General features: G+C 43.2%; 1 pseudogene; it reads right to left on the bottom strand.

The window, feature by feature from the left end:
* Window positions 1-20,460: 20,460 nt before the first annotated feature.
* Window positions 20,461-23,837, bottom strand: LOC132671196 (large ribosomal subunit protein uL23 pseudogene; annotated as a pseudogene).
* Between the last annotated feature and the right edge of the window lie 58 nt (window positions 23,838-23,895).

The raw sequence follows: 23,895 nt of genomic DNA, 5'->3' as shown, positions 1-23,895 counted from the left end.
GTTGATATCCTCATGATTCATCGTAAGTGTCCTGTTGGAGGGCCCAGTGTGAGCCTTTCTTCTTCACAGGCTGGAACAGAATGTGGGGAGATGTTAGAGAGGCCTGGACTCAGTGGACACTAGCTGGGGCTGTTGACCAGTTATGCTTCCTGCCGCTGGAGATGGGAGTGGTTATTTTCATGGTCACCGCAGGTCGTAGAAGGCTTCCCATCTATTTCATTCCTGGGGACCCCAGGATGATGAATCACTACCACATGTCCTCTCTTGTGCCTCCTCCCATCCCTCACTGTGACTCCACTCTTGGCTTTTCACTCCTCTTAGTCTATCAAATCTCAGGGAAACTCTCTTTGTTATATACCATTCTTACGCCAAATGTCCAGCCCACACTCAACCCTATTGTAGCGGAACATTCCTGGAAGTTACATAACAGAATAAAGCTCTTAGAACAGTCCCTGTATTGTCATGGTCATTGGTTTACACCGAAACCCAGATTTTCCATTTTCCAAATTCCAAACCCAAGGAAGACTGAGTGGTCAAATAAGGAATGCAAATATTGAGAATGTAGGTAGTTTACTGATTTTTGTCTTGTCTTGGAGAAGTGATTGTATACTCAATTTAACATGTATGAGATGGCCTTCTCCTTTTAGGTTATTTGTTTGCAGTGAAAGACTTTTGTCCACTAGAGAACAGTGCTTTCTTATTCAGATCATTTAACTTTAAACTGTACCTGAGTCTGCTGTTCCTGAAATCAAGATCCACCCAGCTGTAAAACAAAGTTGTCATTATGATAGAAAGAGTCTGGTTGGGGGTTGGGAGGTTGTTACTTATTACTTTATTGCTAATGAGCTTTTTGTTACCTTATTATGAATGAGCTGTGTGACCTCATTGGCTGGGTCTCTCAACATTAGACCTCAGTTTCTTCATCTATATTTTGTGGTAATTAGACTAGGTTATCTCTAAGAAGACTTCTAGATATGGAAATGTACAATTAAACTCCACAAATGTTTATTAAGTTCCTTTTTTGTGTGAGTGGACCCATATAAGTTCTTAGGGATATACCCATGACTTAAAGAGACACATCCTTGCCTTTGTAAGACTTTCCGTCTACTGGGGAAGCAAAATGTTATCCTGGTGCGACCCAATTTTTCTGGCAAGCTTACCATGTAGTAACTAAAATGAGGCAGAAATCTTTCTTTTGGTTCCACTTTTGCTTTTTTATTACACTTAAATTACCTGTGTGACGGGTGAACATGTCCTTACTGAGAATATTCCATTCACACAGAAATACTGGCATAACAAAGAAAAAGAAATGTAGTAACGTTGCCCCCTCTCCCAATAAACTCAAAGTACCGAGTGGCCCATTAGCAACCTTTGGTGCTCATCTTTTAAGTCTCTTTACTGTACATTTATATGGCAAATTTTCTTTTCCAGAAATATCTGCTTCTTGTGCAAATATGAATTGATTCATACTTTACAAATGATTGCATGACTTACCTTCTCATTGATAACCTCTGTAAATCTTTCAGATTTACCCCAGCAGATGTACCTGAGGTGCGTCACGCTTTAGTGTGCCTGCAAATCACCTGAAGGCTTGGTCACATGCAGGTTGCTGGGCTCTACTCCCCAGACTCTCTGATTCAAGTAGGTCTGGTGGGATAAGGCCCAAGACTTTGCACTGGTAACAAGTTCCCAGGTGATGTCGATGGGGCCTTTCTGGGGACCACAGTCGGAGTACCTTTGATGTACCCATCAACTCTGTTTCTTTAAACAGCAGGTATTCAGTAGCATGGAAGTACCATTTTTTATTTAATTATCAAGTCATGAATATTTAGGTTGTTTCCTTTTTTGTTTGGTTCTGGAAAAAGATGCGATGGGGAATGCCCTCATCCCTCACCTTTATGCACATGGCTGATATACACACAGACATTAACTCCTCGAAGTGTGGCTCTCTTTTGGATGTGTTAGTGAATGTTGACACTTAAATTTCCACTTAACATTAGATTGCTAAGAGCCATGCCCTGTAGGACACCACCATGGCTCATTCATTTGCACTGCTGTCTAGTATTCTATTGTGAGAACATAGCAAGCGGGTTCATCCACTCCCTCGCTGGTGAGCATCTGAGCGATTTCCAGGTTATTTCCTATCGTGAACTGTGCATGTCTCCTGATAAATATTCTGGGTGTGGGATTGCTCGGTGACAGGGTATATAAATAGTTAACTCTAAGATGTGACATGTTCTCAGTCACTATATTTGGAGGTCTCTTTGTTGCAGTGTCTTAGCCTTTATTGCCAACAATACACCGTTCAGTGAATCGTTTTTTTCAAATGTTGCTCACTTTTTTTCAACGTCACTCTTTGTCTACTGTGTCTTTTTCTTGTTTACTCCAAAGATGCTCTCGTTGTCTACTAAATTCTTTGGGCCTGTTTTTGGACTTTCATTCTGATCTACTGATTTTTTCAGTATTTTATTCCATAGGAAGATTACATTTATTTATCATCAATTTAAAATGTTTTCTTGGTATTGGGGCACCTGGGTGGCTCAGTTGGTTAAGCGTCTGACTTCGGCTCAGGTCATGTCCTCATGTTTTGTGAGTTCGAGCCCTGCACTGAGTTTGCTGTTGTCAGTGCAAAGCCTGCTTCAGATCTTCTGTCCCACTCTCTGCTCCCCCTTGCTCTCGTGTGCTCTATCTTTCAAAAATAAACATTACAAAAAGATGTTTTCTTGGTTTTGAATGAGTTGACATATGCATAAATACTTGGATTATTTTTGTACCTAAATGTTAAATAAGTGTTGACTCTTATTATTTTAATTATTTTGTAAATAATATACAGTAAGCTAGGCACCTTCAAACCTTTTCAGACAGTTCAGAGTTAATACTATTTATTTATTTATTGTTTTCTTATGCATTTAAAAAGTCAGCTTGCCTTGTTCTAAGTTTACAGGAAATCTTGTGGATGTATCTATTGGAATTACAATAACTGGATATGGAAAGAAACTATATATGGAATATACACAAAAGGAAATGAGAAAATAATCTAAACTACCAAAAAAAAAAAAAAAACCATCTAAACATGAAGGAAGATACTAATGGAGGAAGTGGACAAAAAAAAAAAGCTACAAGGCACACAGAAAACAAATCACAAAATGCCAAAAATAAATCCTTCCCCATTAGTAATTACTTTAAATGCAAATAAAGTACTCAATCAAAAGACATAGACTGTCAGATTGTATTTAAAATAAAGGATCCAGCTACCTACTGTCTAGAAGAGATTCAGTTTAGCTCTAAGGATACAGATAGGCTGAAAGTGATAGAGAAAAATATTCCATGCAAATATTAACCAAAAGAGAGCGGAGGTGGCTATACTAAACCCTGAATTCCCTGGCCCAGCAAGGCCACTGATTTTGTTCAGCAGATGGGGGAAACCAGGGCCTGTGTTCTCCGTTCAAGTGTCACTGGAAGCTGCACTCTTGGATGGGCTACATAGTTTTCTGTGTGTACTATATAATATGCTAAACCCAGCCTATGGTTTCCAGTGGGAAAAGAGAGCCCAGTGGGGACATCCAGTCCCCCTACCACTTTGAGTCACTTTGTGGGAGTCCCTGCTCAGGTCTTGCCCTATAGGGATTGCAGGGGAATCTTTAGGGCTCAACCACTAGAAATCTGATTGTGACAGAGAAGAGGGAGGGGCTTGCAAGACTCTGCACTGGGATCTTGACAGTTTGAATTCCAACCTGCAGCGCTCAAGTGGTGGTCCCAACCAGCGGCTTTACTCACCTGTAGAACCAAGTCAGTGGTGCAATCTGACCAGGGAACTTGGTGGAGGGAAGATCCACTGGATTCAGGCCCTTGAATGAGGGGTTTCACCAAACCTGGAGCCTGATCTACCCCAACCCAGACAGGCTGTCACAGCCCCACCTGCTCCAAAGTATGGCTTCTGGCCCCATCTGACCAGCAGGGCTGGTGTGAACATATGGAAGCTACATAGACCAGCCATGCTCAGGCTGAGAGGTGGGCAAGCAGAACTAATCACCCCCAAAACAAAGCCAGGATGGACCATAGAGGGCTTCCTTACTGCACCCAGGCAACAAGAGTTAATTTATAGCTCCCCCCACTGCTGAGTATAACTCTTGTCTTCTCCAGACAGAAAGCTTGGAGTGGACCCTCCTGTCCTACCCAAGCATAGGAGCTGGGCCATAGCCCCACCTGCTTAGTGTGGCTCCTGGCCTATCTGGCCAGAGGGGCTGGCAGGACTGTCTGGAGGCTATGTAGTCCAGTGAGCTCAAGCCAAGAGTTGCACAGGCAGAGCTGATAGTGTGCAGATCAAAACCAGTGGACTTGTTTGACCAGGGAACGTAGGCAAAGATTGGCTTGAGTCAAGACCACAAACAAAAAAAGAGCCTTACCAGTCTTAGAGGTGGTTCTCCTGCTGCACCTGGGCAGGGAAACTGATTCATAGCCTCACTCATTGCTGAATACAGCCTTCAGCCTGCCTGATCAGGGAACCAAACCAGAATACACAGAAAGCTATGTAGCCCGTCCAAGAGTGCAGCTTCCAGTGACACTTGAACGGAGAACACAGCCCCTGGCTTCCCCCATCTGCTGAACAAAATCAGTGGCCTTGCTGGGCCAGGGAATTCAGGTCATACTCTTGCCTGATCTGGGCACTCAAACAAGCTATGCAGGCCCTGGGTCTCGTTCTGCTGCCTCACCAGGGCTGAGAAGTTAACTCATATTCCCACCTACTCCCGAGTATAGTACTCATTCCCAGCCATCTAGTAAACCTGACCAGAGAATCAAGGCCACCATTCTTTAGCCTTGCTGGGGCAGAGAAACAAGGAACAATCTCATCTAAAATGTTCTCAGGCCAGCAGTACATCCCCCACGAGCTGACATCAGAGCCTGGGCATTAACCTTGTCCCAAAATAGACCCTGATAGCAGGCCCCAAGGATGTTACCAGTAGACATGTCTGAATACCCAGAGTAAGCTGACTGCTGAAGAACTGTGTCTGCCCAAGCGAATCTGCAAAGTCTGAAAAAGGAGACCATTTACTCACATTAACAAATACCAACATAGGGACTCAAGGATCACTCACACTCAAAATCAGGTAAATAGGACACCATTTAGCTAACCCTAAAAACGGAGCTCTATGAAGTGTCAGTCAAGGAATTCAGAATAATCTTCTTAAAGGAGTTTAGTAGACTACGAGAACACACAGACACACAACTTTACAGAATTTGGAAAACAATACATGAACAAAATGAGAACTTCAACAAAGACATAGAAATCACCTTTGAACAAAAAACAACCTTAGAAAGTCTAGAGCTGAAAAATACAATGAAAAAAACTGAAGAATTCAGTAGAGAGCTTCAAAAATGGACTCGACTCACAGTAAGTGCAGAGGAAGACGGTACTCCATATGAGGCCGCTTTGTAATCATTGCTCAGATTTTCTTTGGAGGACCTTTGAGATAGCAGACATTACCAAGACATCCCCTTAAAGTCACTACAGTCTGCACAGAAACATCCACTCAGTTTTTGGGCAGGGAGGGATAATGGAGTTTGTATGCTCTCTGTCATGGGTCAAACAGAAACTGTCTTTACAACTGGTATGATGCTTTTTAAAGGAAGATTTAAAGAGTTCTTTAATTTGTGGTTTCAACCTGATTGTGGCTCTTTCTCTCTCTGTATTTTTGTAAGTTTATATATTCAAAATCTAGACTTATATTTTCCAGCTTTGATTTCTTTATTTTTTTTTTACATTTTTTAAGGTTTATTCATTTTTGAGACACAGAGAGAGACAGAGCGTGAGCGGGGAGGGGCAGAGAGAGAGGGAGACACAGAACCCGAAGCAGGTTCCAGCTCTCGGCTGTCAGCACAGAGCCGGACGCGGGGCTCGAACCCACGGACTGCGAGATCATGCCCTGAGCCGAGTCGGCCGCTTAACCGATCGAGCCACTCAGGTGCCCCCAGCTTTGATTTCTTTAAAAGATGATCCTGTGGCCAAGAATAACTAACAATGGTTAGATATGCTCTACTTTTTGAAATAACTAAAAAAAAGCAGATAAAATACACGAAATGACTCTCTCCATGATACTGGACATCAGGCAAAGGAGAACAGTCATCCATGAGTCCCACTACTGTCCCAAACCTACTGCCTTAAGAGAGTTTTCAAGCCAGCCACAGGGAGGAAAAATGAATAGGAGCTCAGTGGACTCTTTTGAGTTGAGGAGATTGAGCTGACAGTTTAGGGAGGTCAAAGCAGGTATAATCCATAAGGCAGAGTCCCAGAAGGAGAGATCTACAAAGAGAAAATAATGAAAAATCCCAGAGGAATTACCTCTACTACTCAGTAGAGTACTGATTAACACATCCAGGTAAGAAAACTACCCAAAGGTCAAGATAAAATAGGATATTAGGGGACTAATAGGCCTATCTATTCCCCACAACCAGAGTGGAGCATCTTACAATTAACAGAAAATGGGGAAGAATACTCAGGAAGGTAGCTGGAAATAAAGCAGTAGACTGCTCATTGTTCTGGACCGTTGAACAAATAATTAAACCAAGACCTGAAAGGATCAAATTGTTTCTAGGTAACTTACCAGCATCCTTGAACAAAACTCAAAATTTATAGCAGATAAAACTATTCAGCAACCAGAAAAGTAAATGCACCATTCAAATATACTTGACCATTGACATCTGAAGAAGAAGGAAGATAGAACCAATAATGAGGAGGGGCTCCTGGGTGGCTCAGTCGGTTAAGCGTCCGACTTCGGCTCAGGTCATGATCTCACTGTCTTTGAGTTCGAGCCCCGCGTCGGGCTCTGTGCTGACTGCTCAGAGCCTGGAGCCTGTTTCAGATTCTGTCTCTCCCTCTCTCTCTGACCCTCCCCCATTCATGCTCTCTCTCTGTCTCAAAAATAAATAAACGTGAAAAAAAATTAAAAAAAAAAAAGAACCAATAATGAGGATAGAAACCAATCATTTGAAACTGACCCAGACTGATACAGATGTCAGAATTAGCAGAGAAGGGCATTAAATCTGTTATTATAACTATATTCCATAAGTTCAAAAAGTTAAAAACACAAATGGAAGGTATAAAAAAGACCTAAATCCAACTTTTAGGAATGAATACTACAGTATCTGAGATGGAAAATCCACCAGCTAAGCTTAATAGCAGATTAGACAATGCAGAAGAAAACTATTAGTGAATGTGAGGCCTAGCAAAAGATATCCAAAAGGAAACACTGAGAGAAAGCAAGTACAGGGAAAAAAGCATCAGTGAGCTGTGAGATAACTTCAGCTGGGCTAATACATGGATAATGAGAATCCACAAAGGGGTGGGGAGGACACAAAACCACTTAAAGAAATAATAGCTGAATACTGTCTAAGCATAATAAAAACTATAAACACACAGATCCAAGAATCTGAACATACTCAATCACTAGAAACATGAAAAAATTATACGAAGGAACATCATAATCAGACTACTAAAAATAATGATGAAGAGCACATTTTAAAAGCAGCCAAAGACATACTACCTACTAAGAAAAAAAAGGGGGGGTGGGGCGGGAGGATAATAAGAGCTTTCTTGCCAAAAACAGTGCAAGCAAGAAGATGATTGATATCTATACCTGGCACAACTCCTTTTAAAAAAAAAGGTGAAATAAAGATGTATTCACATATACAAAAGCTGGAATGATTTATTACCAGCAGGTCTGCACTATAAGAACTTAAGGACAGTCTTTGGGCAGAAGGTAAATAATACCAGATAGATTTCTGGATCTGCATGAAAGAAGAAAGAGCACCATAAATGGTTACTAAATGGGCACATACATAGACTTCTTTTTATTTAAATCTCTTTAAGAGATGACTGAACATTTAAATAATAATAACAATTTATTATGAGGTTTATGGCATTTGTGAAAATAAAATGACCGCAGCAATAACATAAAGGCCGGGAGGGGAAATATGGAAGTACATTCGCCTAAGATTCTTGCACTATGTATGCAGTGGTGTAACATCACTAGAAGGTAGATTTGATAAATAGTGGTAAGTGGAATTATAAAACAAAAAAAATATTCGCTTAATACAAAAGATGGAAGAAAAAGAAGGAAAAAAGGGACAGGCCAAAAACTAATAGCAACCTAATAGACTCAAACCTAGCTTTTTCAATAATCACATTAAATGTTAATGGTCAAGGGGCATCTGGGTGGCTCAGTCGGTTAAGCATCCGACTTCGGCTCAGGTCATGATCTCACAGTTCATAGGTTTGAGCCCCACATCGGGCTCTGTGCTGACAGCTCAGAGCCTGGAGCCTGCTTCAGATTCTGTGTCTCCCTCTCTTTCTGTCCCTACCCCACTCATGCTCTGTCTCTCTCTCTCTCAAACATAAATCAACACTGAAAAAAAATTTTTTTAAATAAATGTTAATGGTCAAAACACATTAATTAAAAGGCAGAGATCGTCAGACTTGATTTTTTAAAATCCTCAACTATATGTTGCCTACAAGGAAAGCACTTTAAATATGGAGATACTAATATATTAAAATAAAGGGGTGGAGAAAGATATGCTGTTTGAACAATAGTCAGAAGGAAGTTGGAGTAGCTTTAGTAATATCAACTATAATAGATTTCAGAGCAAGATCTATCACTAGAATAAGATAGTCATTTCATATTAATAAAGAGGTGAGTTCATCAAGAGGACATAATAATCCCACAAGTTTCCACACCTGAGGGCAGCTCCAAAGCACATGATGCAAACTGATAGAACTGCAAAGAGAAATAGACAAATTCACATCTAGAACAAGCAGACAGAATACAGCAAGGATACAGTAGCCTTGAACAACACGATCAACAAACTTTACCTGATTAACGTTTATAGAATACTCCACCCAGCAACAGCAGTCTTCTTAAGACCACACATACATGATGCTTCTTGTAATACTGCCATTACTTCTTGTTATACTGTCATTAATCTTGAACAGATTATTTGACCTCACTGTGCTTTAATTTCTCTATTGGAAAGGGGGATAATAATAACACATACCACACAGAGTTATTTTCAGGAGTGAAAATACCTAAATACACATGAAGCATTTAGAACATTGCTTAGTGCAGTGCGAGCTCTCGATATGGTAGCCATCATTAGCAGTGTTGCAGCTATAATTAAATGCCCTCGCTTTCGCAGGATGTTTCCTGGTGATGGCAGAGCCTGAAAAATGTTAGAATTATGATCATCACAAGGTCAGTGTTTTCTTGTTCTCCTCTGAGTAAAAACAGTCCCCCCAAAGTCCAAGGGGACAACTCTTTACAACGAACTTCCTGCAACTTCCTCCATTAGAAAAACAAAGTGGCTGAGAAAAAGCGGGTCTGGTGAGCCTGCAGTGGTTCTAGGGGAGGGAGGAGCACAGGGAGGCGAGACAACAGCAGGAAGGCTTGACCTAGAGCAGCCGGTGAACTCTTGGGCTGACACAGGTCTGGGAGGCGTGAGATCCTCCCTGGGCTTGAGAGGCGGGCACTGACTCTTCCAAAGCTGCTGCTCAGACCTCCTCTCCTCCCACCCTCAGCACTGGGCAAAGGGGAGAGAATATTTGGAGGCAGATATGGGGGTACATGGTGAAAGGCGTTCCTTACTTCTGCTCTACTTACGGGTGTAACAAACTTAGGGCCACCCATTCACAAAAGACCTGCTCCTGCAAGAAAAAGCCCAAAGCACTGAACTTTGTTGAAAGTCTTGCCCCCAGGATGCTGCCAGTGTTTCTCATCATTTATAGACTGGGGTGAAATGCAAGAGTTATGGCAGATTAGTGTCCTTCACCCAGCTGAGATTGCCCCAAACGCCCGTCAGAGACCATACATCTACAAAGCCGCGGGGACCCATAAAATGACCACGACAGGGGAAAAGAATTACCTGAGGGACACCCCTTATAAAGTATCGCTTTCTATTTCTTTAAAACGTGGTAGTCAATTTCTAAAATCTATCAGTCAGCATGGGGCCCTCGTACAGAGCCCTCACTGAGCACGTTGAGAGAGGCAGAGAGAATGGCTTTGTTTACCGTGATTCTGAGTGACAGAGGACTCTACTGTGAAAACCAGTGTAATCCTGTGAAAACAATAGTCAGAGCTCTAGTGTTCAGAAAACACTGGGGCAGACTTTTCAGGATATCCAAGACTTGATCACAAATGAAGGAGCAGGTGAATACCAAAAAAGCAAAAAACACTGATTCGTTTCCCAAACAAGAATATCGTTTATCTGCTGATCCAAACTTGAAGGAAAATTATGTAAAAAAGGAGCTGGAAGGAGAACAAAGTGCTGTCTGGCTACATGAATAAGTTTGTTGAGTGTATGGCTCTGTGTTGTAAAATGACTGTGGGTTGCCTGATTACCTGTTTGGGTTCTTGACATTTTTCGCCTTGGATTATTGAGCTCCAGTGGTAACTGGTGCTGTTTCTCCCTGTCTGGGTATTAAACATTCTCCTATCACTCTCCTGAAAAACACAACGATCATGGAGAGGGCTAAGAAAATAAGGCGGGTTAACATAATGGACACAATCTGAACTGGGGCGGACACCTCCTCTCCCAGCGCTCTCGCTGGCCCGCTGTCAGTGCTTCCTCCATACCCTGTCTCCTCACAGAAGGGTGGGGCCCAGCCATAAAGGCAGTGGCAGTTTTTTTTATTGTTGCAAGTGCCTCAGTGGTTGCACTTCTCAGGCTGACAGTCAAACTCAAAGACTGAGCTAGGTATACAAGTACCGTTCATACATATTCGGCCCACGCCACACGGGGTACCGTCATTTACTACACCTATGTCGGGTATTCCCATGGGCATCATGGATTTCTGGTAGCCTGTCCCCCAGCAAATGAGGCTTTCATCTTGCAGGGAAGTAGAGATACTAGTAGTATGATGTGGCAGATCAGGGACGATTTCGACATTTATACACACATTGCACTTTGTGCAATGCCACACATTGCATTTTGCGCAGTACAGGTTTTATAGGCATTGACTCCCACAATCCCACAGTTCCCATACTGGTCACCCATCATATTAACTACTTCATAGCACTGATTGGGAGCCTCCTTGGCACCAGGTCCAAAAATGCTTTGGCACTGCCTGTGTCTGGAATGGCACCCCTTCCCTGTAACATTGGGACTCATGCTTGCAAGGGCTTCCATCCTGCTTCTACGTGTCTTCTGGGCAGTAAGCGGAGATGCCACTGCGGTACTCCGGAAGGTCACAATCATTTTCGTTCTTCCGACAAGTGTACCCAAGTGGACGAAACTGACAATTAGGACAGCAAAGTCCGGCGCTACAGCTGGCACCAGGTGTGAGTTTACAATCTGATTTGCAACACTTGTCATTCCTGCAGTCCTCTATTGAACCCCCATCACATTCTTCATCCTCTTCCACAATTCTGTTCCCGCATCTGGTAATCACATAACCCAGTCCCGGGGTATTAGACAGTTGCCGTTTGAATGTATGTAACTATGATAATTGATGTAACTACAATTACTAAACCCGTCAATCCCAGTGCCCAGGATACAAGTTTTCTTACCCTTACAACGACAGTCTTTTGTATCATGTTGCATTCCAATCCATGGCCCAGTTCATGCGCAGACCATAGGCTGGCTTCAAGGATATTTAGATTCCTAAAACTACTGACTGATCCACTAGAGTTCGTTGAACATGCACCTCCGATATAGGCCCACCCAAGAGAATGAATAAAAACAGTTGTGACAAACAAATGTGTCCAATCTGCTGGAATTTGAGGAGAGACGTGTATTCTAAGATATTTTAAAAACGCTTCTAGAATTTGGCTTGTGTTCATTTGGCGAATATTTATTCTATCTCCACTGGTCCATATTTCAATACCTTTTAGATGTACCCTCAGACTGACATCCCTAAACAAGGCATCCATGATCCCAGCCAAAGGAATGGCATCATGTACAATCTGAGTAGCATTGGATTGCAAAAAAATATATCTACTGTGATCAAAGACCATGACTGTTTCCACATACCTCTGATGGGAATAGGATTCAGCAAAGTCCCTAAGCCTAGCCATATTCTCACCCTGGGCCATCTGTTTTTCGAGTTCGTCATTAGTTAAGCCACAGGCCTCATTCTGAAATGTGTTCTCTTTCTTCAGGAGATACATGACATGTTCAAAACTGGAAGAGGCTTTGAGGGGCTCGATTTGGTGACGTTCGTCCTAAATTTTCAGTATGCCTCGGAGACCCCCAGTGCACGTACTGAAAGTAGCTTCGGAATCCTGATTTCCTTCGATCAAGCCTATATAGTAGCAATCCCTGGGTATGTAAGGGTGATCCTCCAGGAGCTTCCCCTGTTCCATGAAGGAGAAAACCTTCAGATATCGGGGCAACAGAAGCCTCCGGGGCCACAAGTGGAGGACGTACTTCTGGACTTTAACCTGCAGGAGGTAGGACACTTGCTTGACCGGGCCTTGCTGCCCTCCCCGGAAGCTCAACTGCTTGGGAATGATGATTTCATACGACTCAAATCCCCACTCAGGGTGAAAAATTAAATCCTCGCCAAGAGCCTCAGCCAGGAGCCCCACGAGGACTAGCACCGGGAGCGAGCGGCCTGGGGAGCGTAAGGTCCTCGCTGACCTCATAGCAGCCCCAGAGAGTCAGTCCCGACGGCCGGCCTGCGAGTCAGGTTCCAGGGGCGGCCGCTAGGGGCGTGAGAGCTCACAGCGCGGAGCTCCCGGGGCAGGAGCAGGCGCGGCGGGATCTCCGGCCTCCCGGGCTCGGTCGGGTCTGTTGACATTCCCAGGGAGTCTCCAGTTCGGTTTTCCGGGCGGTGCCGCCGTTGGGCGCGCGCGGGAGGACGGAGGGAAAGGTGCGCGAGGAGAAAACTGGGAAGAGGGGCGACCGGCACGAGGGGTGGGGAAGGGCCGAGCACAGCTTGGGGAAAGGAGAAGGAATAGAGAAATAGGAACAAAAGAGATCTTGTTAAAGGGTCACTACGTCCTGCGCCAAGTCGCCCGTTTCCAGACGCCCTAGGACACATCTGGTATTTTCCGTCGGAGGGAATCTGATGTTTTCTAGGCCACTATGCGTGCCTCACAGTCACGCCATTCCCAGTTTCCGCTGCGTTCGCTTGCGCAGCAGGAGAACCTCAGGGTAGGGTCTGATCCCCGCCCCCACGCGGGGCACCCAGCGCCGGGCTGCAGGCCAGAAAAAGTTTCCAGCTGGCTCTTTTTGTCGTGCGTCCTTGGGACCCGGGGACTAGCGGGATTGGGGCGACTAGTGGGGAGAGGTGTGCTGGAGTGGAAGAATCTAGGAAGAGAAAAACACTTGGCGACAGCAGATCCCCCAGAGTTCTCCGAGAAAGGCAAATAGGTGGTTATGTTTGTAGTATGCGTGCAGGGGGAGGGAGGAGACCAAAAAGGGCCACGGATCGAGAGGATCCCGAAACGACTGAAGATACCAAATTTTGATGAGGGCGTAGAATGGTAACTCTGCAGAAATCATTTAATAGGCTAAACCACGTTAGAAAGCTGGTTAGCAGTATCTCACATGGTTGAAAACATGCAGACCATATGATGGAGCAATTCCACTCCTAGATGGATACCCTACAGAAATGTGTGCATAAATTCGCCCGGGTATTTGGAAGCAGCAATATTCCCCAAATTGGAAACAATTCAAATTTCCGTCGGGTAACCGCGGTAACGGACATGCACTGTTGGTAAAATAAATCAAGGAAATAATTACCAGAGCTGTGACGACGACCGTCACCCTAAGACTAGGGTGAACAGAAGGGGCTGTATTCAGGAGTGGATGAGGGAGGGGCCGGTGTGGTTCAGGTAGCTTCTAGAGTGCTAGCCTGTTGGTAGTGTATGTCTTGACCACTGGGGTTTGCTGTACATATTTGTTAAACCGTGCCTAAACATTTATGCTTATTTCTGTGTATATTTCACAATGAAAACAATGTTTTAATAATGTAGAAATTTGTGTCTACTTTCCGAGATGAAACAAACATGCTTTGGGATCCTTAATCTTTAGGCTGACAGATTAGCTTGGAGTCATAAAGATACTGTTGAAAGGATAGTGCCAGTAGATTAAATATGACCAATATATTTTTTTAACTTAACATCGTAAGATTTTATATCACTGATATATTTTGTCCCTTCCTATGTTTTTTTTTTTTTTTAAGAATATCCCCAAGGTTTTGAGAGGGCCATCATTCATTCATAATGTCCCTTTTGGAAGAGAATTATTAAGAGAAAATTTTATAAAGAGCTTCTGACTTGGCATTAACATAAACCTAAGCACAACACAGAGCAATGTTTATTTCTCTACAAAAGTTACTTTTTGTATCAGTCTGGGTTCAGTCAGGAGAAAGAATCCATATCAGAGGTGAAGAGGGAAAGGTAATATAGAGAATGATTAATCTCAACAGGGAATTGGAGGAATAAGAGATTTGCTGGTAAACTGCAAAGGGAATTCTAAAGAATATTGGAATTGTGGCTATAATACTTAATACGACAGACATGCAGAAATATGAGATATGGTCTAAAATAAAATATAATATGTGTATTATATAATGTAGTATACGTACCAACCCTAGGGGTGAAACAGGCCACCCAGGAGGAGCTATCCTCCTCCTAGGGCTGAGATCAGATATTGTCAGATGCCACAGCCTTGGACACTGAATGGCAGAGAAGTCAGTGTGGTGTCAGAGTGATCCACTCTGGTGGATCTTGCCAGAAATCCAACCTCTAATGTACCGGGGAAGCTGTTCACAGGAAGGTGTCTCACTCAGGCACTCTAGGGCACTTGGGGAAAGCTGTTCAAGAAAAGGCATCTCACTGGGCACTCGAATACACTCTGCTACAAAACCATCTGGGAACAGAGGCTGCCTGGCATTGCCACCGGCTGCTAGCTGCCTCTGGCTGCCATACACTGCAGATGCTGGATGCTGGAGAAGCTGCCTGCACTTTAGGAGCCTGGCACTTGGGAAGCTACTTACACTAAGGCTGGGGGTGGGGAGGGAAGAGAGGGTGACGCCAGAAGGAAGCCTGGAACCAGGAAGGAAAACCTCTTACTCCTCCTCCAAGATCTCTCCAGCACCCTCTCCTGATAAAGCTAAACAGTGCCAGCTGGCAAAGCAAACATACTTAGAGGACCAAGACCCATTTTGGCAGAGTTGGCAGTGAGGATGATTTCAGAGCTAAGAGGCGATGAACTGAAAATCAGCAAGTCTGCTCTAAGGAATCAGATCTGCCAGTCGGGAGAGGCAAGATTACAGAATTCTAGTCAGCATTCGCTTCGCTGTCACACAGGTGTCTGAGGCTGGGACAAGGAATGAGGGCTACCTCCTTACAGGGTGATTCTGAGGCACAGAGGGAATTGCTCGAGCCATTTTTTCTCTCCAGGGTTCTCTATGAGGTTAACAGAGGCCTCTAAATCCATAGTCCCCAACATCCCAGTTTTTCTCAGCTGACTTGGCTTCATAGACTCCTGTATCCCACAGCCAGAATGCATCTGATTTCTTTTACCATTTGGTTGGAGCCAATAATCACTAACAGGAAAGGATTGTTCCTTCATTTGTTTGTTTGTTTTTAACAACTCTCTCGTCCTGTTTAATGGCAACAGGTTCTAATAGTTTATATTTCTTCTTGGACTTTTTATGAAATGGTCTATAAGTAATGACTTTCCAGTGTTCCTGGCCAGAACTAAGGACTTCCAGACCGAGTTGAATAGAACATGTGAGAGCTGGCATCTGAGGTAGACCTAACCTCAAAGGTAACAAATCTGTAAATTCATCATTAAATGTGATAGCTGTAGGTTGTAGTAGATACCTTTTGTTAGTTTTAGGAAGTTCCTCTTGGTTTCTAATTTGATGTTATCTTTTATAATTTCTGTCATGAAGATTTGATTTTAGGGGCGCCTGGGTGGCTTATTAGGTTGAGCATCTGACTTCGGCTCAGGTCACGATCTCACGGTCTGTGAGTTCGAGCCCCGCGTCGGGCTCTGTGCTGACAGCTCAGAGCCTGGAGCCTGCTTCAGATTCTGTGTCTCCCTCTCTCTTTGCCCCTCCCCTGCTCATGCTCTGTTTCTCTCTGTCTCTCAAAAATGAATAAATGTTTAAAAAAAAATTTTTTTTTAAAGATTTAATTTGACCAAACACTTTATTTAGTCTATTGAAATGGTTGCACAAGTTGTCTTCTGGATGTGGTGACATCTATTAATTAATGTTAACCATCCTTTCTTTCCTGAGGAAAAAAAAATTCTTAGTCTTGATGGCTTTATATATTATTTACTGCTTGTTTCAGTTTGGTAATAGTTGATTTATAATTTTTGCACTTATGTTTATAAGTAAGATAGTTCTATAATTTTCCTTGTATCATCTTTGTAGGGCTTTACTGTCAAAGAAATAGATTCACAAAATGAGCTGAGGAGTATTTTATTTTTAATTCTCTGGAAGGTTTATGATAAGGACTACCTGTGCTTTTAAAGTTCAGTAGAAAAAAAAAGGTTCAATACATATTACCCATTATAGAACCTAGGCCTCATTTTTTCCCAAATATATTAGAATATATTTGTTTATAGTCATGATTTTTAACCTGCCGTGTCTGCCTCAAATCCTTTATCTCCCTAGTACTGTTAATTGTGCTTTCTTTATATTGTTGATTCTTGCCAGAGAGTATTCTATGTCTTTCAGCAAAGCAGATTTTAGTTAATTTAATTATCTCTATTACTTTTTTTTTCCAGTTAGCTCATTAACTTTTGTTTGTCTTATTTCCTACCTTCTATTTCTTTAGATTTAGATTATGGTTCTTTGTCTAATTTCTTGAATAAAATGCTTAGATTATTGATTCAGCCTTTCTGCTGTCCTATAAGTATTTAGGTTGAAGTTTCTCTGTTTAAAGCTTTAGTTGCTTTCCATAAGTTTTTTTTAATTGGTATTTCAAAAGTAGTGGTACTAGTTGATAAATATTTTTGTGCAGTTTCTAAATATCTTCTAACTTATATTTGTATTAATTTTTCATACACATAGGGCTGTTGGTTACAGTTTTATTTTCCTTCTTTTTTTAGTTAAAAAAAATCTTTTTTATTTGAGAACACAGGCAGCAGCGAGGGGCAGAGAGAGAGGAAGAGAGAATCCCAAGCAGGCTCCATGCTCAGCATGGAGCCCAACACAGGACTTGATCCCACAATCCTTGGGTCATGACCTGAGTCAAAACCAAGGGTCAGACACTCAACCAGCTGAGCCACCCAGGAGCTCCTATTTTGTTTCTAGTTTGAAACTATTGTGTTCAGAGATAACTGTCTATATAATACTGATTCTTTGAAACTCTGAGATCTTGACATGGCTTCACCTGTGTTTAATTTTTGTGAATGTTCCAGATATTCTTAAAATAAATTCATGAACTCCCACTGTCACAGTCAGCGCTCTGTGTATAACAGGGTGTTAAAATGGGATTCTCTCTGTCTTGGAGAGACACAGGCCTCTGTTGATGTCTGTCAGTCTTTTTTTTTTTTTTTTTTTTTTTTTTTTTAAAGAGAGAGAGAGAGAGAGAGAGAATCGTTTTGGTTTTTTTTTTAATTTTTTTAACGTTTTATTTATTTTTGAGACAGGGAGAGACAGAGCATGAACAGGGGAGGGTCAGAGAGAGGGAGACACAGAATCTGAAACAGGCTCCAGGCTCTGAGCTGTCAGCACAGAGCCCGACGCGGGGCTCGAACTCATGGACCACGAGATCATGACCTGAGCTGAAGTCAGACGCTTAACCGACTGAGCCACCCAGGCGCCCCTGATGTCCGTCAGTCTAAGGCCATCAGGGGCAAGCCTGGGAATCAACCAAAGATGGATTTATCACTGCTCTTTGCTGCGGGGAAAACTGCACACAGGCGGGAAATGTGGGTGTGTCAGGAAGTGGGTGGGTTTACTATAGATTTGGACTTGTGTTAGGTGTTAGGACTTGTGTTAGGTGATACTGAGATGGGTTGAAAGAATTGAGTATCTTCGTGAATTTTGTCCCAATTGCGGGGATGACCAGATAGAGTTATGATTTTTATCTAGCAGGTGGAAGAATAGAGCAGAGCTAAAACTGCAACTTATAAAGAGGCAGTGGTCATTCAAGTTTTCAGGAGTCCTGGATGTTTGGTAATATTTGCAGTTAGTAATTTTTAAAAGGTTATTGATGTGTGTGTGTGTGTGTGTGTGTGTGTGTGTGTGTGTTTGCTACTGTAGATGTGATCTTCTCTTCCATTTCATCCCTCAGTCGGTTTTGTTGATAACAGAATGTTTTTCTTTTTTTTAAAAATTGTTTAATGTTTATTCTTTTTTGAGAGAGAGAGCGCGTGCATGAGTTGGGGAGGGACAGAGAGAGATGGAGAGACAGAGTCCGAAGCAGGTTCCTACTGTCAGCACAGAGCCTGATGTGGGGCTCAAACCCACGAACCACAAGATCATGACCTGAGCCAAAGCCTGACGCTTAACTGACTGAGCCACCCAGGCGCCCCATAACAGAGGTTTTTCTATGAACTAAATTTACATCGTTTGACTTACTAAATTCCTAATGGTGTAGTTTTTCAGTAAGTTGTCTTATTAACCTCAGGTGTAGATAGCTTCTCTTCCTCCTTTCCAATTCTTATATGTAAAACCCCATAATAACCACAGATTCTGATATAACAGGATTGGTGATTGGTGTCCAGCCTCTGCCAGGTCCATGTTCTTAAACCTCTGGGAGTACAGAGAGAGTGGTTATGCGTGCATTTAGCTGACCCAAAGTTTCTGCATTTAGCTGACCCAAAGTTTCTGTAGTAGGCATATGAAGCAGAGGATGACTTGCAGTGATGTTCTTGCAAATCCCAGCCAGACTACAGAACCTAGAATCCTCAAACATACTTGTGCTGAGGCAGACAAGTGCCACCAGATAGTGCCAAATGGCAGCCAGGACCCTGACGGAGATGGCTTATCCAGCTAGCCAATAGCTGGTTCACCTCACTCACATAGTGAGGCTTGCAACTATGCAATCCCACATTTTATACAATTGCATTGAAAATATATTTCCTTCGTGGGTTAAGTATTGCAAATAATGTTTTTAAGAATAAAATAATCCCCATGAACCAAAGTTATGAAAACAAGTAACTGGGAAAGGAAGGAGGGAAGGAGGGAAGAAAGGGAGGGGAGTGAAAGGAAAGGGAAATACAGGAGTCTTTGCTATATGTATCTTGTCATCTTTAAGCATCTGAAACAAATATAAAAATTAACATTTTATAATATAAAATTATATATAATTATATGCTATAACTTTTATATTAGGTGTTTATACATTTCTGTCAGTTATTATACATTTTATTGAAGTACAATTTACCTAAGTAAAATGCACAAATCTTAAGCATATTCTAAACAGAATTTTACATATGTATACGTTCATGTGATCACCACCCAAGTCAAGATGTTTTAAGACTCCAGAAAGATTTTTCTTGCCCTCTTCTCAGTCAAGACCCTTCTCCCAGAAAAATATTCACTCTTCTGATCCCCATTTGCCACTGGTTTATTTTTCGTGAAATTCTATAATGGAATCATACAGAATGTATTCTTTTGTCTGGCTTAATTTCCTCAACATTATGTCAGCAACAATTCTCCATATTGTTGCATGGTTTTCTTTTTAAAAATTTCTGTGTAGTATTCCATTGAAAGGAGGTACCATAATTTGTCCATCCTACTGCTGATGCTCGTCTTAATTTTGGGTGCTCAAAGCCAAGGTGGTGAAGAAACACACCAGTAGATCAGGAAAATAAATTAAGTCAGGATTACCAATACATAATTCCTTTTACTCTGTGTTTCCTGCCTTGACACATCAATTGCAGGCTGCCAGTAGAACTTTCTTAGAAACGTTAGAGCTGTAGAGAGAATGTTTTGGATAAGGATGTGTTCACACCTGCAGGTACTCTCTTCCTTTCTCTACCAACTTCCCCACCCCAGAAAGCTGACATGTATCAATGGATCAAATTCAACAGCCTCCTGTATTTTCAGACTTCCATTTGGCTCCAGCAGATAGAAAGTCTGGGTGGTGGGGCACCTGGGTGGCTCAGTCAGTTGGGTGTCCAATTCTTGTTTTTGGTTCAGGCTGTAATCTCACAGTCATGGAATTGAGCCCTGGGTCAGGCTCTGTGCTGGGCATGGAGCCCCTTAGGGCTTGCTCGCTCTCTCTCTCTCTCTCTGCCCCCACCCCACTGTGCACTCTTGAAAGAGGGAGAGGGAGGAAGGAGGGAAGGAAGGAAGGAGGGAAGAAAGGAAGGAAAGAAGGAAGGAGGGAAGAAAGGAGGGAAGAAGGGAAAGAAGGAAGGAGGGAAAGAAGGAAAGAGGGAAGGAAGGAAAGAAGGAAGGAAGGAAAGAAGGAAGGAAGGAGGAAGAAGAAGGAAGGAGAAAAAAGGAAGGAAGGAAGGGAGCGAGGGAGGGAGGGAGGGAGGAAGGAGGGAAGGAAAGGAGAGAGGGAGGGAGGGAGGTAAGGAAGGGAGGGAGGAAATGAAGGAAGGGATGAAGGAAGGGAGGGAAGGAGGAAATGAAGGAAGGAAGGGAGGGAGGAAGGAGGAAAGGAAAGAAGGAAGGAAGGGAGGGAGGGAGGAAAGGAAGGAAGGGATGAAGGAAAGGAGGGAAGGGGGAAATGAAGGAAGGGAGGGAGGAAGGAAAGGAAGGGAGGGAGGGAAGGAGGAAAGGAAAGAAGGAAGTAAGGAAGGGAGGGAGGGAGGAAAGAAAGGAAGGTAGGAAGGAAAGGAGGAAGGAAGGGAGGGAAGGAGGGAGGGAGGGAGGGAGGGAGGAAGGAAGGAAGGAAGGAAGGGAGGGAGGGAAGAAGGAAGGGAGGAAGGAAGGAGGGAAGGAAGGAAGGAAGGGAGGAAGGAAGTCTGGGCAGAAATGGGGTGGGGAATGAGGTCAGAGTACTCATTCCCTGGCGTCCTTGTTGTCAAGGAGCTTTGGGGCTCACTGACTCCCTAACTGAAGCATAGCTCTTCTTGAGGTAACTTGCTCTACACTCTTTCCAGGTTCTGGTAGCCTCCTCTGGTCTCATCCCTTTGTATCCAGCAGTCATAGCTCTGCTGGGACTAGCCAGTGCTTTCTGCACCGCTCCTTAGAGTTCCCCTACACCTCACACATGCACACTTCCTCAGTAGTCCTTTTGTAAATAAGCCCCTCTTGAGTTATCCTCATTTGAGTTTGCTCCTACTTGGCAGGCAGATTTGACTGCTGTCATTGTTCTCGACGTGTTTTGCTAAGCCTAAGGCAAAGAAAGAAAAGTTGTATTTTCTCTGTTTCACACACATTCATATGCCTACACTTCCTCACCTACTCACATACTTCACATACACCCTCTCCCTCTTCAGGGCTTTTGCAAGCACCTGATTCACATTTCATGTTTATTTTTATTTATGATTTTTTATTTTTTTATGGTGAAAACTTTTATATTTAGATTTAGCCAGCTGGACTCAGTTTAGATGATCCCAATTTTGTTGGCAACATCCAAAGCATCATAGTCGGGAGCCAATCAAACATATGCTTTCTTTCCTCCATCGGGCCTGATCAGAGTGTTGACCTTGGCCATGTCAATGTCATAGAGCTTCTTCACAGCCTGTTTGATCTGGTGCTTATTGGCCTTGGCATCCACAATGAACCCAAGTGTGTTGTTGTCTTCTGTTCTCTTCATGGCTGACTCTGCAGTCAGGGGGAACTTGATGATGGCATAGTGGTCAAGCTTGTTTCTCCGAGAGGCACTCTTTTGAGGATATTTGGGCTGCCTTCGGAGATGCAGTACCTTGGGCTGTCGGAATGTAGGTGACGTGCAGATCTTTTTTTTTTATGACTATGGACGCCTTTCAGCACTACTTTCTTGGCCTTCAAAGCTTTGGCTTTGGCTTTGGGAGGGGCAGGGGCTTCCTTTTTCACCTTCGGCGCCATCTTCGTGAAAGGGGTCATTTCATTTTTAAAATACCGTCAGGCAGATGAGGAGATCGAGCCCTGCTGGCCCAGGGCAGTGCGTATTGGGAGAGCTTGCAGAAGCAGAGGCAGTAAAGGAGCTCAGTTCTCCCATTGCCCATCACATCCTGGACTGTGTGCAGGCATTAAGGATGGTTGTTGTATTCATCATGCTCTGAAAGGGGAACTCAGCCCCCTCTCCTTGGGCTATGAGGCTTCTTAGCTGTGGGACTGAGGGAAGTCCCAGTCTCACCCCTGGCCTGACTGTGGCCTGGTGTCCAAGTCTACTGTCCCAGCTGTGTGATGTGGCAGGCCTTGGCCTCCAGCCCTGCCCTCCCTCTTTGGAGATCATAGTTGGGAGAGCCCCGGATCCCCCCGCCACAATCAAGGGTGAGGTTTTTAGGCTTGCGATTGCAGTGGTAGGATGTGGAGAGCAAGCTAGTGGCCTGCAGCTCAGATCCAGAAAGCAGGTTTCCAGCAAGTTAGCTCCTAAATAGTCTGAAGAGGCCAGTCCAGCTCTGAGATGCCAGCCTGCAGAGGACCAGACTTAGGCAAATCATTCCTTAGCTCTCAAATTCATTTTCCTGTTGTGCCATTACAAAGCCTAACATGAAGACTCAAATGTGTTTTATATGAAATTAGAAAGCTGTCAGGCTAACCAATATGTGCTGTCAGTTGTGTTAAAATATATTTGTGCAGATTTTGAATAAAACTCCTTCATCTATTCAATTGAAGCATATCCTAAGATTTCCAGTCATTTAAGCAAGTATTTCTACCATTTAGAATTATATATGTATGATTCAAAGTTTCTGCAAAGCAGGGGTGCCTGGGTGGCTGTCCGTTAAGCATCTGACTTCAGCTCAGGTCATGATCTCGCGGTTCATGAGGTTGGGCCTTGCCTTGGGCTCTGTGCTGACAGGTCAGAGCCTGGAGACTGCTTTGGATTCTGTGTCTCCCTCTCCCTCTCTCTCTCAAAAAGAAATAAACTAAAAAAAAAAAAAAAGTTTCTGCAAAACTAACAGAATATGGAAATAAACTCAATGCTGAAGTTGACACAAGACTGGTCATGACATAAGCATCACCAATGTCAAATATTTGTGTTCAAACGTCTCCCTGATGGACTTTCACAAGTAAATGTATAAAGGAACTTGGTAACATATTTATAGGCAAAATACTACTTTAGAATTGTATAAAGTTCTGTGGGAGATGCAGGAGAGAAGCATCCAAGGAAGAGACTTCAAAAGGGAAGGGCTGGAGAAGGTGCAAGGCCTTAGGACATGTTTACACAGCTGAATGAGGCTGCGGCTGGTAAGGGACACCTAGAGCCATTAACATAGTCCAGGGCTGGATCCTCCTTCACACCTGACCCTTCGTAGTGTTACAGAAACCAATTAACTCGAAATTCAACCTTGAAAAGCTAAACCATTAGATTGATTAACACACTTGCTCAGCTGACTTTATGCACATAGTCTTTAGCAATTATCCTAATAAAAAGAAGCTTCATTCTGGAGTCAGGGCCTCATTCTGACTCAAGTATGAGGACCTTCACTTAACTGCATTTTGTTTGTGGACTCATCTTTTGCGACTCCGGCCATACTCCCTGCAACAAAGTTCTATACAAATTTAATTTGGGGAATAATATTGAAAACTCATGGTTTAGGTAACAGCACTATCAATATTATCAGTTACATCCCACTTTTCAATTCTGGCCTTAGCAAACACTCCCCATTCCCACTGGAAGGTACCTTGTCCTCAGTGTCTGTTTGCCACTAACTAGTGCACAGAAAAGTGATTGTCTTGTGGTGCTTCCTATTTGACAGAAGTTTTTCCTCAAAAGCATTTATTTGCAATCTGCTTGGGAGAATGAAAAAAAGAAGCCTAGTGCTTGGCTTTGTGGGATTCAGAATGAAGAGAAAATTATTTCATTCTCAGCCTATCATGACATCACA

Source organism: Panthera onca, chromosome C1 (assembly GCF_046562875.1).
Source record: "Panthera onca isolate mPanOnc1 chromosome C1, mPanOnc1 haplotype 2, whole genome shotgun sequence".
NCBI lineage: Eukaryota > Metazoa > Chordata > Mammalia > Carnivora > Felidae > Panthera > Panthera onca.
The sequence above is the reverse complement of the archived record's forward strand: the minus strand, read 5'-3'. Positions and strand labels throughout refer to the sequence as shown.